Here is a 14,984-nt window from a genome sequence, read left to right as displayed (position 1 = left end):
TGGCTAAGATTCTTAGACTCTTCGCCATTGTGACTGTGATGGAAATAAATACTAGGAAATCCTCCATTACCACTCATGATTTAGGAGCAATGGAGATTGCACACATTCGATCTAACTTTCCTTAAGAGATTACTCCTCTTTATTTGGTTTTTAAGTATATGAGTTTCCATTTAAAACCGAACAATTATCTTAAAGCATATTGGTTCTAGCTATTGGAAAAGTTAGAGAAGTGACTGAATGTTTGGAGTTTTCAGTGGCTTTCCAGGGCAGGCCGATTGCTTTTGGTAAAATTGGTCTTGGAAACCATTCCAGTTTACTAGATGTCCCTTGCTTGGATTCGTAGGGACATTTTGGGAAAAATGAGGAGGTTGTGCTTCATATTCTTATGGGTTGGTATGATGGATCAATTTTTTCTTCCATGGGTCTGCTAGAAAAGATTGGTTGTTTAAAACTTCTAGGGGGTTGGGGCCTTAAGAATATATTTCTATTTTCAAAAGTTATGACATCTAAGAGTTCCTGGAGACTTATCTCTTCTCAGATTTTATGGACATGGGTAGTATATCGAAAGTATATTGGCCCCCTAGCACTGGAGGATTGGATCATATTTCCTATCAAGTCATGTCATAACATTTCAGTGATTTGGCGAGCTATTCTTCATTCATTTGATCTGGTGGCGTCGAGTTTAGTGCGGCAGGTGGGAAATGGACACCATTTACATATTGAATATGATATATGGCATGGTTTTCTTCAGGAACATGTTCTCTCCCCTCCACTAATTGCTTACTTGACTGAATGGGGCATATCGTGTCTAGCACATGTCGCGCCTCCTAAACATTCTACGTTATGGAGGCGAGGGTGGGAAGGTACTCATGATCTATTCATTCCACACTTCTTATAGGCGGAATGACATCAATATATAAGTGCTTTGAGATCTACGCATGTTTGTCTTTGTGAGCGTGAGGATGAAATGGTTTGGGCTTTTTCCCCATATGGCATTTACACTCCAAAAGTTGGTTATCTTTGTCTTAATATGGTTGTACAACTGCAAGATCAAGATGGTGGTGGGGGTATTTGTGGAAGTCCACATGTTTGACAAAATCGAAAGTATTGGTATGAGTTATTATAATGGGAAAGGTTCATACTTGGGATGTTATGCAGCGCCGATACAATGTCGGGTCTGGATGGTGCTCTTTTTGCATGTCAAATGGGGAATCAATTGATCATCTATTTATCCATTTCCTTTTTGTCGTTCGGGCGTGGGACTCTTGTAAGGCTTCTCTAAGGCCTATATGTTAATGGGATGGCTTATATTTATCTACAACTTGGCAGTTGTGGTGTGAGGATCAAAACACTAAAGGGATTTGTGATGTTCAATTAATCCTTAGTTGGGGCATTTAGATTGCTCGGAATAAAACAATTTTCTTTGATTTCCAATCAAACTAAGATATCATTGCAGTTGAGGGCCTTGCGATTCTTGCTCATTATTCCAAGGGGTTGTCTCGTCACCCTACTCAAAATTTTGTTCATGTAGATACGAATCCTTCACGACCTAGGGGTTTCTTTGATGGTGCATCATAGGGAGATGATCCCATTTGTGGTGGTAGCTTTTTTCGACACCTAAATTATCAACATTATTATCAAGTTCAGTTGGGTTTGGGTGAGGGATCAAATAATTGGGTCAAGATAAATGATTATCATGCTCTTATATCCTTTGTTGTTGAGAGGGGAGTTACACACATTCAGTTCTTTGGAGACTCTATGATTATGGTGGTGAGCCCTGGTATTGCACTAAGAATGTTGCAACCCCCAAGGGCACCTCAACTCAAATTATCAATGTGGGGTTCGTAGAAAATTCAAGGTGACAGTGCTATATGCATAACATATAGGATTCCACTCATGCCACCCTCAATTATGACTTTAGATAAAAAAATTACTCAAAGACCCTTCCTCCTACTGAATTAGAATGAAAGATTGATAAAAGGACAATTGGAAATTGCTTCTATCTATGAGAATAGAAATGTCATTGACTCAACTTGTAAAACCCTAACTACTCAATTGATGAAAGGACAAAGACTAACCTACTTGCAAAAATAAAGCTATGTTATCTTGCAGAATTCATCAAATTACCAATCAAAATTGCATGTACCATCTACCTAGCTCATATTTTCTCATAAATCAATAACCTACTTGCATAATAAAGAAACTAACTCTACTATGTTTTTGCAATGAAGAAGAGGAAGGTTTGGAGTGGCCTAGGAGCTTTCCTTGATCATGTTATCACAGTTGGGGATCATTATGCATCTATGACCCCCAATCAACCTCAACGAGTTCTATAAAAGAAGGTAGCCTCTAAGTTAAAGCATTCCAAACTTTTGAACTGGGTGCTGCTGAATTCTGAGTGAGGGTTTTTGCCTTTTGAGAGGTTCGTTTAGTGTTTTCTCAATTATTTTTCATGCATGGTTTTCTGCAGGGTTTGATGATGATTCTTGGTTTGCATGATATTCTTTCAAGTGCATCCAAGGAGGTGAGGGTCAAGCTCCATGAGTTGATGGTTAGATGAAGGTATTGTTTAGTTTTCCTGCATCTTTTCCAACATTTTTATCATATTATCGATATTGATCAATTGATGGACTTGCAGGAGCATGATTTTACTTCCGCCAACAATTCATCTACGTGTGACTCGAGCATACTCTCCTTCCATTTATGCATCTTCGAACCTAGTTTCTTCAGTAGTGAGAGTCTACCATGTTATTTTTGTAGAGTCTTGTATTGAATTATTGAAGCACTAAAAGCCCTTTTTTTTTCAAATACCCATCTTAGTTTTCATGGCATTTCGGTTTTAATCTTCATTTATTACATATTATTTTATTTCTTTATTTATTTTTCTGCTATTATATAAAGGTATTGCAATGTTTTCATTTACAATTACATTTTTACATATAAGTTTTAACAAAAATACACATATTTTTTTTTAAGAAAATTAATATTCTCATGTGCTATTTTATTCATATATATATATATATATATATATATAAACTCATGCAATTTAGATTTTATAACTAGTTTCCTCATATACCATCTTTTTGGATTTTCTTCTTATACGTAGCAATTAAAAGTAAAAAATTGATATAATATTTATTTATTTTTTAATAATTAAACCAAAAATTAAAACTTTTTATCTTTTTGTTTAGTTATTTATTTCTTAAAACCTATTTCTTAACACTTATATGTTTTATTTTCATTAATTTTTTCTTTTATATAATAGAAAATTTATAGTTAAAAATAGGAAATAAAATTAAAATAATAATAAACAAATAAAATTAATTAGAAAAAAAATTGTTATTTATTTCTTAAAATGTATTTCTTAACACTTGTATGTTTTATTTTCATTAACTATTTATTTTAGATAATAAGAAAATTTATAATTAAAAATAGAAAATAAAATTAAAATACAAAAAGATGTATTAATGTGGAACTAGAACTAACATTTAAATTAATGCATTCACACACAATCATATGTTAGAATATTTAAATATTTCATAATAAGAGAGGGTATTATTTCACTTTTCTTTTGCGTGGGGATATAGAGTTGTTTTATTTCCACATTTATGTTTATGATAGTTAGATAAACAAATGTAATATATAAAGAAGGCTATAAATTTAGGGGTCCAACGACCACTATTCTTGGTCTAGTATACCAAGAATTTGAGTTGTGGATGTTGAAGAAATTCAATTTCAAACATAAACACCATTGGTGACCATATTGGGGAGGATTAATTCCGCTGCAATTGATTTTTCATTTCACATTGCTTTATTTGTGTCATGGTTACCATTAAGAATTTCTTGTCTAGCCATTACGTGCCAACCATCTCGTCCTCTAACTGAGATAAGATCGTTCATCACTATGGAATATTTAAGACAAAAACCCATACCCTTGGTTTATGCCTTCACCATTAAAGTTCACACATCCAATTAGGCCTCTATCTCACAAGTTTAAACAACATTTTCCCCTGTTTCATGATGATGGGACTGTTACCGTGAACGAACACTTTCACACATTCTCCAATGCTTGTATTATTCTCGGAGTCAATGAAAATGACAGTTGCATGCTTATGTTTTCAAACTCCATTAAGGAACATGTTGCTTCCATGTTTGTCGACATGTCGAATGAATGCTTCTCAACCTGGTATGAGCTTGCGCATTGGTTTACTTTGACCTTTGTAAAGCTCGAAGATCACTATGATCACCTTAATAATTTGAACCAATTGTGCATGAAAGAAGATAAAAGCATTAGTGCCTTTAATCTGAAGTTCATTAAGTTTTATAATTGTATTCCTACATTTATGTGTCTCACAAATCTGGTTGCCTATCTACATTACTTCTCTGCTACCTCCTCTTTATCAATGGCGGTTAGAGAAAAAGAATGTCCAAAGCCATTGATAAAGAGGAGATATAAGACCATAGTAATGCAGATAGGAAAATGTCCAAATCCTTGATCAAGCTTTGATCATATGCCTCGATTACGAAGAACAAATTCGCAAAATAGGCATATCTTTAGATGGCAATAATGCACATCTTCATGCTTCTTCTCTAATTCCTATCATTCAAGATGTACAAGATCGCATGCACTCCCTCAAGTCTTAGATTTTGAGTCACCCTTTACTTGAATCGTCTATTGAACCGTATTATTTGAAACCCGAATATGATAGTTTTATCATTTGTGATCAAGAGCATGGATGCAATGATGTTCGTGATCACATCATGACACTTAATGACCACCTTATTTTCCCTGATATGAATGCTTTCACATCGATGATGATCAAAGTCAGTCTCAAGATTATGATTTCTTTTTTACCTCTCATACATGTGCATGTGATGATGTCCATCCCCAAATGGAATTTGACCTTCTCTGTCGTGTGAATCATGATGTTGTCTATGATAATTATAATGATGAAAGGTCGAGTCTTGATTGGGAACAATGCTTTGTTGATATGTATGATGAGTTGTTCTTTAATTAACTTGAGAAAGAAGTATTTGTTTTTTATTTTATTTTGGAGATACTTTGTTAGTCCAATCATTGAATATGAAGATTTTAAATTTGAAAAGTTTAATGTATGCATGGCCTCCTTTGTTTATGATGTGAAGAATGTTTTAAATGGTGTAGATGATTTTCTTAATGGATGCCTTGATTGTGATTTGCATGCGTCTTTTTATGTTTCAAGTATGATATGAAAGCCTATGCTTGTTGGTTGGTAGATCATGCAAGATGACAAACAATATTTTTGGCTTCTTTTCAAGCCTCTATCGTCACCACTTATGCTTATTAGTTGGCATGATATTCATTTTTTCCATGATTATCACCTCCCATGCCATGCGTGAGGATGAAGATGCATTCCTCTACATCAAGTTTCACCTAGTATATACGTAAGCACATGCCATTATTCTTATGTATATAAATAAAGTTTTAAAATAAATAAATAAATAAAAAGAATTTAAAGACTCAAAAAAAACTTTCTTGCTTTATTTTGTTTGCTTTAAGTAAAAGAAATTGAAGTATTGCTTTTTATTTAAATTCATTTCTATTTGTGAATCATGATTTTGTTCTTTACTTATAGTTTAGCGAGACGTTTAGCTTTGTTACGTTACATTTTGCTTTGGTTTTTATACTTAAAGTTATTATTAGTCTTGTTTTCCTTCCCTAACTAACATTTTGTTGTCACACTCATTGTCATTACCCAAAGTGGAAAAGCTGAGTGTACCTTAGTCAAGCTTGGGTGAACCAAAACTACGAAGGAAAACATGTTTATGCATTTATTTTCACTGACATACTAATGTTTTGATAAGCATGAAAAACCATGAAATTAATTAATACCTCTCGTGCACATCCTCACGAGGCTCACTTGATCTGATTTTAATTTTTTTATGTGGAGGCTCTTACTTGAAAGCAATATTTGTCATGCTTGTGAATTTATTTGCCTTCCCTTTTGTTTATGATTTTACTAGCTTACCCATATGTGGTCCCTCAAAAACTTGTCTTCTTCTGCATTGATAATCTTTTTTGACCTTGTCCGTGAAAGTTTTTGTATTTTTGACCAATTTTCACCTCTTTCTACACCTCCGACTCTGCAAAATTTTCTTAACTCTATAAAATTTATGATTTCACACCACTGTAAATGATGCACTCTATTGGTTGGCAATTGTTGACAACACACCTTTTTCTTCCAAGCACTCTTGTTTTGCAAATATCAACTTGTTCAAATGGTGACAATCGATTCAAGTGCAATAAGAGTATTTGTTAAGTTAAAATATTTTTGGCGATATTGACACAATTATTGACGACGTTGTCACAACCCTTGTCTCATTTCCATTTTCACCCTCACGCTTAATGAATAAAGTGACTTTTGTCATATGGCTTATACATCCCCTTTTTCTTTTTCTTTCTTCTTCAAAAGGTGGAAAAACCTATCAAACTCAGTTTGTCAAACCAACAGTGAGGACAGCCATCTCTGGCTATCCGCGAATGTCAGTTGACACATCACTGTTTTCAAACCACGCCATGAAATAATGGTCCGTAAGGGAGCAGGCTTTCACTGCCAGATATCTGTTAACCTGTTTCCTTACATCCCCTTTTTCTTGCCTCAAAAGACTAAAAAAGTGAATCAAATATAATATAATATATGTCTCCATATATTGTTATGTACCCTCATCTCTAAGTGCAACAGGGATGATAAAATGTTTCCAAGAAATAAGGTTTATATCATGCAACCAATAGATACATTATGTTTTATGCCAAAAAAAAGCATTGACTTCTTCACCTTCCTCACCTTTCCAAGTCATATGTGATGTAGCTTTCCAAATTCCCATTTTCATAATATCTACCAAATTCCATTGCGTCAATGGATCAAGAATTGCATCCAAAAGACAAGTCAAGGTATTCATGAAAACCAAAAGGGAACTAACAAATCTTGATAAACTTGCATGGAAAATCAAAAGGGATAAAAAGGAAATATGTAAAAATTTCTTGTTTCCAATTTTTTTGGAAATTGCAAAAAGTGGCAAATGGTTGTGATTTTTTTCAAAAGTTGTCAATCACTCCAAGATGATCCGCACCTCCAATTAACCTCAACAAGTTTTATAAAAGGAGGTATCCATCTAATTAAAAGCATTCCCAACTTTTGCACCGAAGTGTTGTCGAATTTTGAGTGAGGGTTTTTGCCAGTTGAGAGGTTCTTTTAGTGTTTTCTCAATTAATTTTAATGTATGGTTTTATGCAGGGTATGATGATGATTGTTGTTTTGCGGGATGTTTTTTCAAGTGCATCTGAAGAGGTGAAGTTCGAGCTCCATGAGTTGATGGTGAGATGAAGGTATTGTTTAGTTTTCATATATATTTTTCAAGATTTTTATCAGATTATTGATATTGAACAATTGATGGACTTGTAGGAGCATGATTTTACTTCTACCAATAGTTCATCTAAGTATGATTCGAGCATACTATCCTTCCATTTATGCATCTTTGAGCCTGGTTTCTTCAAGAGTTGGAGTCTGCCATCTTATTTTTGAAGTGTCTTGTATTAAATTATTGAAGCAATAAATATCCATTTTTCAATGCCTATCTAAGTTTTCATGGCATTTCGGTTTTAATTTTCATTTATTTTAGCTTACTTTTTATTTATTTATTTATTTTCTATTATATAAATGCATTTCAATATTTTCATGTACAATTATAGTTTCACAAAAAAGTTTTAACAAGAATATATAATATATTTTTAAGAGAAAATCAATATGCTCATGTGCATTATGTTATTTTGTTTATATATAAAATATTTTGTATAATTCTTTTTCTTTAAAAAAAAATAAAAAATAACATTTAAAATATTTAAAAATCAACTCATGCAATTTAGATTTTATAACCATTTTCCTTATATACTATCTATTTGGCTTTTCTTTTTGTATATAATAATTGAAAACCAAAGATTGATATAATAATTAATATGTAAATAAAAAAACTCTATCTTTTTTCTTTTGTTTATAATAATTAAAATGTAAATAAAAACTTCCTAGTTTTTAGTTATTCTTTTGTTTATAATAATTAAACTAAATATAGTGCTCTAACTAATAGATAAGAAGAATTGCCCTGCGTGATTGTTGTAACACCCCCTCCAAGTCTACCCAAAGTAACCATGCCAACCGAGGTAAACAAGAGGAGAGATGTTATTACAATCAAATTCAACCTCCTATTTCACCTCAAGGAAGTGGAATTGACGAAACATCACATACAATCATCCAACATCATCAACAGAACCCTCAGGAGATAAGTCAGCCACTCAGACAACCTGTCCCTGGGTCCCACTGCTATTTTGCAACTCTTAGGCCATAGTCGTTCTCATGCTATGGGCAAGGGAGTAGCCAACAACCTAAAGTTTCTCTCACATGCATGTCTACCAGCGATTGTGGACCTAAATTTCCAGTTCTACGCCAGCGATCTCGGGATTTAAGCCACTTTTCTAGCCCAGAATCGTGGCCTCTGCCCATAACTTATTGTAACTTATAGAATTCATTAAAAACATGATGACAATGTTGATCAATCAAAAATCACTCTTAGGACTAGGCCTGAGCATCCCCAACCGGGAGTGACGTCCTGTCAAACACTTGGCATCAATGAAACCTACAGGTCTAGGATACAAGACAGATCATAAATGATTGAAATAACTTATGAAACATAACCAGAAGGATCACCTCCTTCTCCATTGAACTACTACATCATCAATTAGGTCTTGCATCCATCCATTTAACAGTTACAAGTAAATATATGAAATAACCATGACATAAACTAGTCATTAAACCATGCTTATAACCAACATAATACCATATAATTATCAGAGATTTGACAATCATTAAATCTGCATATAAATTAGTGCAAATGTAAGATAACTTATCATTTATTAATCATAGGAAAATCCGACCAGGTTCAGGACTTCCACGTACCACCCGACCATAGACATGATTGAACCAAATCTCTCTTTTAGCCAGTCACCACCATGCCATATTGCAAGCATGAATGTGGGATCTCATAGAACAACCAATCCAAGAACAGCCGAGGGAATCCAGGGGTTAAACCACCTCCACCCTCATCAAACCTTGATTACACCAAAATCGGTGCTCCGATCACAACCGAATGGAACTTGGAATTCCATTCAGAATCCATCACTATCCTTGAGGAAATTTTCGACTCCTTGTCTCTCAGGCTTTACCGCAATCCAAAGCCGGATCACTGGGCCCTAAACCGAGACTGCTCCCTCACACTTTACCGTGTATCCCGCCAAAACTGATCAAGGGATTCCTAGGCCTTTGGGAATGAACCTTGAGACCACCTTTGCCTCGAATTTTGAAATACATTTGGCCATTTCAAAGCTCAAAAACCAAAATAAACATCCCAACATACGATGGCATCCGACATAAGGATAGGCTAGGATGAAATCCACTGTCATAACCTGACAAAACTATGCCACCGACAGAAACAAAACCATACACCAACATGCAAAGCCATGCATGTCCAAACTAGCTAGGAAATCACACATGAAAAAGGTTACCTGCAAGTATTCTTTTTGAAATTGCTTGATCCTGCTTTCATTTCCTTGATCCTTTCTTGTTTTTCCTTTCATTGCTCCAAATTAGAGTGCCCCAAGAAAACTCTAAGTGACGAAGAGTGAGAGAGAGAGAATAATGAGAGAGCTCCAAACTTGAACTTGAAAAAAAAAACCATGAATTGATCCTCAGAAGCCTTTTTATGCATGAGGCCTCTAATTTATTCATTTTCCATTATTTTCCTTCAATTTCCTGCTAACATGAAACTTGTGAAATTTCACCTTACTTTTCTCATAATTTCCTCTATTTTCATAAATAAATGTGCCAAAATGCCTTTTAATGCCTTTGCCTTAGCCTTTGCCAATTTTCCTTAGCCAAAACACACATCCACTGATGCTCACTAGGATATATTTTCCCAACATTTAGCTTGGAATAAGTGTCCCTTAACCGTGGTCTTATTTTGTCTTTGTTAACTTTTATTACATGTACTTTTCACCAGGGTTGTTACAAAACCCTCCCCCTTGGGGAACACCGTCCTCGGTGTTAAACCACACCAAGACCTGAGAAAAACTACTAAAAAGCAAGCATACTGCCTATGGAGCTTTATAACATAGCTCGTTGCAGTATTTACAATGAAGGACTTGCTCAAAATCAAAACATCATGACAACATGACAATATAACCAACCATACCACTTATTGGAGCTTTATAACTTAGCTCATGGCGGTATTTACATCCATATACATATGCCAAATATAAACCAACATCAAACTAAAATTGCTTTGCCTCAACTGACAAACAATGAAGGATATAGGGCTCATATCTAATCCGCCATCTCTAATGTAGATTCTTCAGGCCCAAAGTGCTTCCCCTGCACTTTAACTTGCTCTATGGCTCTGTTCCTGAGCATGAGATGTTTCCGCTGCAATATGCACTAAGGCTTCGGCTGGTACTCTCCTTCTTGCTCCACCTACAATATAGACCAATCAATAATATGATTAACATCCTTTGTATACTTCTTAAACAATGAAATATGGAAAACATCATGGACTTTCACTGTTGGAGGCAGTGCAAGTCGATATGCCACTGGTCCAACCCTCTCAAGGATCTCGAAAGTCTCACAATATTGTGGTGTCAAATTGGCACATGAACCAATCCTGAAAGATATTTTCTTGGGCTTGATGCACAAATACACATTCTCCACAATCTTAAACTCTTGGAACACCCTATGTTGATCTGCATAACTCTTTTTTTTATCTTGTGTTTCCTTTAGATTCTTCTTTATAACCTACATGTCCTACTTAATGTCCCTCAAGATGTACAGTCCAATAAGTACCTTGTTCACTGGATCACTCCATCTAATGGGAGTGTTACAACTCTGCCCATATAATGCCTCGAAAGGATTCATCGTCAAAGACTCCTGATAAGCATTATTGTATGCAAACTCTACCAATGGAAGATACTCCTCCCATTTCTTCTATTGGTGCATCACGTACCTCCTCAACATATCCTCCAAAGTCCTATTGACCCTCTCTTTCTGACTATCTGTCTGCGGATGATAAGTTGTACTGAAGGCCAACTCTGTACCCAAGCCTGCAAATAGCTCCTTCCAAAATTTGGATGTGAACTTTGCATCCCTGTTTGACACAATCTTCTTTGGAACACCATGTAGTCTCACTATCTCTCTAATGAACACATGTGATACCTCACTAACTGAATATGCAATCTTCATCAGAATGAAGTAAGCTACCTTGCTCAACCTATCAACCACGACCATAATAGAATCATGCTACCTCACTATCCTCAGAAGACCTGTGATGAAATCCATGGAAATGACCTCCCATTTCCATTTCGGAATTGCAATAGGTTGTAGTAGACCACCTGGATGCTTGCATTCTGCCTTTACCTGCTGACAGTCTAAACATCTAGCCACGAACTCAGCCACTTCCTTCTTCAGATTTGGCCAATAGTAAAACTTATTCACCATTGTCAATGTCTTCTGATATTCAGGATGACCCAAATACATTTTCACATGAAACTCTTTCAAGACAAGCTTCTTGAGCTCACTATAATTTGACACATAGATCTTGTCTCGAAACCTCACTAAACCATCTGTCGTGAGACAATAGTCTGCATCCTGATTCCCTATACCTGTACCTACACTTGTACTTGTACTCTATTGTAACCTGTGCATAATATCCATGTATTTTTCATCCCGTTGTCCTACCTATAAGATCCTATCATGTAACTCTGTCCCATAGGAGCTTATAGCTGCTATATGATTTACCTGTACCTTCCTGCTAAGAGCATCCGCAACCCGGTTCTCCTTCCCTTTGATGTATCTGATCTCGAAGTCAAACTCACTAAGGGTAGCTAACCATCTAGCTTGCCTGGAATTTAGATTCGGCTGGTCAAACAAATACCTCAACCCACTGTGATCACTCATCAATGTAAACCTCCTGCCCAAAAGATAATGTCTCCACATATTCAATGCATGTATAATCGTTGCTAGCTCAAGATCATGTATTGGATAGTTTTTCTCATGCTCATTCAGTTTCTATGACTCATAACACACTACTTGTCCTTCTTGCATGAGAACTCGACCAAGTCCCCTCTTGCAAGAATTTGTACACACTACAAACTCCTTGTCTGGATCCACAATCTTTAGCACTGGTGTATGTGTCAACAAATTCTTAAGCTGCTCAAAACTATCTTCACATTCCATCGTCCATTCAAACTTCTTATATTTTGTTGTAATGATGTGATAGGATATGAAATGCATGAGAAGTTCCTGATGAACCTCCTATAGTAACCTTCCAATCCCATGAATGATCTCACCTCATCTACATTCTTAGGAGCTGCCCATTCCATGATGGCCCTTATCTTTTCTGGATCTACTGCTATGCCTTCCTTGGAGACAACATGTCCCAAGTAGTGTACCTCAATCTGAAAGAAGTTGCACTTGCTAAGCTTAGCATACAACTGATTCTCTCTTAGCAATCTCAACATTGCTACTAAATGTTCGGCATGTTCTTCCTCATTCTTAGAATATACCAGTATGTCATCAATGAATACAATAACAAACTTGTCCAAATAAGGATGCAACACACTATTCATCAAACACATGAATGTAGCTAGAGAATTAGTCAAACTGAATGGAACAACAACAAACTCATAATGCCCATACCTGGTCCTGAACGCAGTCTTGAAGATATCCTCTTCCTTGATGCGTACTTGATGGTATCCTAATCTCAAGTCAATCTTAGAGAACACTGTTGCTCCCTTTAGTTGATCAAACAAATCATCAATCCTCGGAAAAGGGTACCTGTTCTTGATCATTACCTTATTGAGCTACATGTAATCAATGCACAATCTAAGAGTACCATCTTTCTCCTTTTCGAACAACATGGGTGCGCCCTAAGGTGATACACTAGGTCGGATGTATCCTTTGTACAACATTTCCCTTAGCTGCAACTTCAACTCTACCAACTTAGGTGTGCTCATCATGTAAGGTGCTACTTTCTCCACTATCATCCACACACTCAATGGCCTTGTCGAAGCAATCCACTTTGGTTCTGTGAAGGTATAAACAATCCATACCCAAAATCATACTATACGATTCCAATGGCAATACGTTCAAATGTGATGCTATATGCATACCATTTAACTCAAATGCACAAGCTCTTACCCAATGGTGAACTCGCTTCTTTGTACGAGTAGCCAATTGTACCAACCAAGATTCTGCATGCACTTCTTTTCTCAAACCACACTTATCCACCAGGTCAGGATTAATATAACTATAGTTAGATCCAAGATCAATCAAAATAGAAACAACTTGATCACAAAGCTTACTGTCCATCTCAATGATCGATGCCTGATGATCCGCCTGCATGTTGTCCACAGCTGCATAAATCTGAGGAATGCTATGACCAACATCACCAACTATATGCACCTCCTGAGAACTATAGATCTGGGGTCTACCACCACTCTGATACTACGAACAATCCCTCTTACAATAATCCTTACCACATATCCAACACCGCAATGGTTCCCTACCACCGCCTCTAGCCTGCTGCTCTCCATGTCCCTTCTTAGCTGTATTGAATCTCTTGTAAGGAACTGCATTATCTTTCTCACTTGCATCTTGAGGTCTTCCTCGCTTTGGTGGCCATTTTCCTTTAGATTTTTCATTTCTTTTCAAGTCATGTTTCGACTCAACTTTGCGCTTCGACTGCTCATAACAATGCTTCAACTTTCAGATGGCCTCCTCCAACGATCTAGGCTCATCGAACTCAATTTGGTCTTTGTATGCAACTGGAAATCCACTGATGAATCTCTTAACCTTGGCCTTCTCCTCTCTGAGGTAAGGCACATATCTCAACAACTTCAAAAATCTGCTAGTATACTCCTCATCTGTCATAGAACCCATCCGCAACTCATAAAACTCCTTAGCTATATCGTCATAATACCTCTCAGACAAGTGCTTCTTCTTAAAGAGCCTTTCAAACTCATGCCAAGTCAAATCATCCTCATGTATGTCCTTAACATTATTCACGTCTTCCCACCAAATATCCGCTTTACATTTGAGAATGAAAAGGCTATCTTTGTTTTCATGTTTTCTGAGTAATCATGCAATCTAAAGAATTTCCTCATGCCAAGCAACCAAGCCTCCGCATCTTGCGATTTCTTCATCTCTCCATCAAATGTAGGTGGCTTTTCCTTCTTGAAATCATCTGACAAGTATCCCCTATCATTCCTCCTGTATGGATGATAATGATGACAATCATGATGTCTATCAGAACCAGAACTAGAGTAATACATGTGTCTGTGACCCCTCCTATTTGGAGTGTCCAACATCCTTCCATCCCTGATAGTGTCAGATCTATCTGACCTATGTCTACTATGAGACCTACTACCATATGCCCCATTAGTTATGTCCTAATGTCAATTGTTGATCCGAAGAGGTCCCTGTTGCTACAAATCTGACAAACCCTAGAGTAATATCGCATTCACCTCTGCTTGTTTCTCTTGTGTCTGCATGATTTTGTCATTATCTGCTTTATAACTCCTTATTTCTTCCTTCAGGCTTCTCAATGTGTAGGCTAAGTCAGAAGAGTGCCCCACACCACGTTGCCCATCTGATGCATAGGGAGATTCTATGTAGTCTACCACCTTGCTAGCCATCTAATCTCTTTCCTACAAGGCATACTATGTCAACTAAACCAAATCACCATAAATCAATGTACCTTAGCATACTCAGGGAGGATACCTTGTCTGCAAGATCATCAAATTAGTGTGATGCATGTACAACATAACCATAATAACATATAGACATATATCAATAAGTGCATCAATGCATAACCATCATACTAACTAGGGTCCAGTCATCAATGCAAGG

The sequence above is a fragment of the Pinus tabuliformis genome, chromosome 2_1 (genome assembly GCF_031772625.1).
Source record: "Pinus tabuliformis cultivar Carrire ecotype Pingquan chromosome 2_1, CPIR1, whole genome shotgun sequence".
In the NCBI taxonomy this organism is placed as follows: domain Eukaryota; kingdom Viridiplantae; phylum Streptophyta; class Pinopsida; order Pinales; family Pinaceae; genus Pinus; species Pinus tabuliformis.
This window is presented reverse-complemented; position numbering follows the sequence as displayed.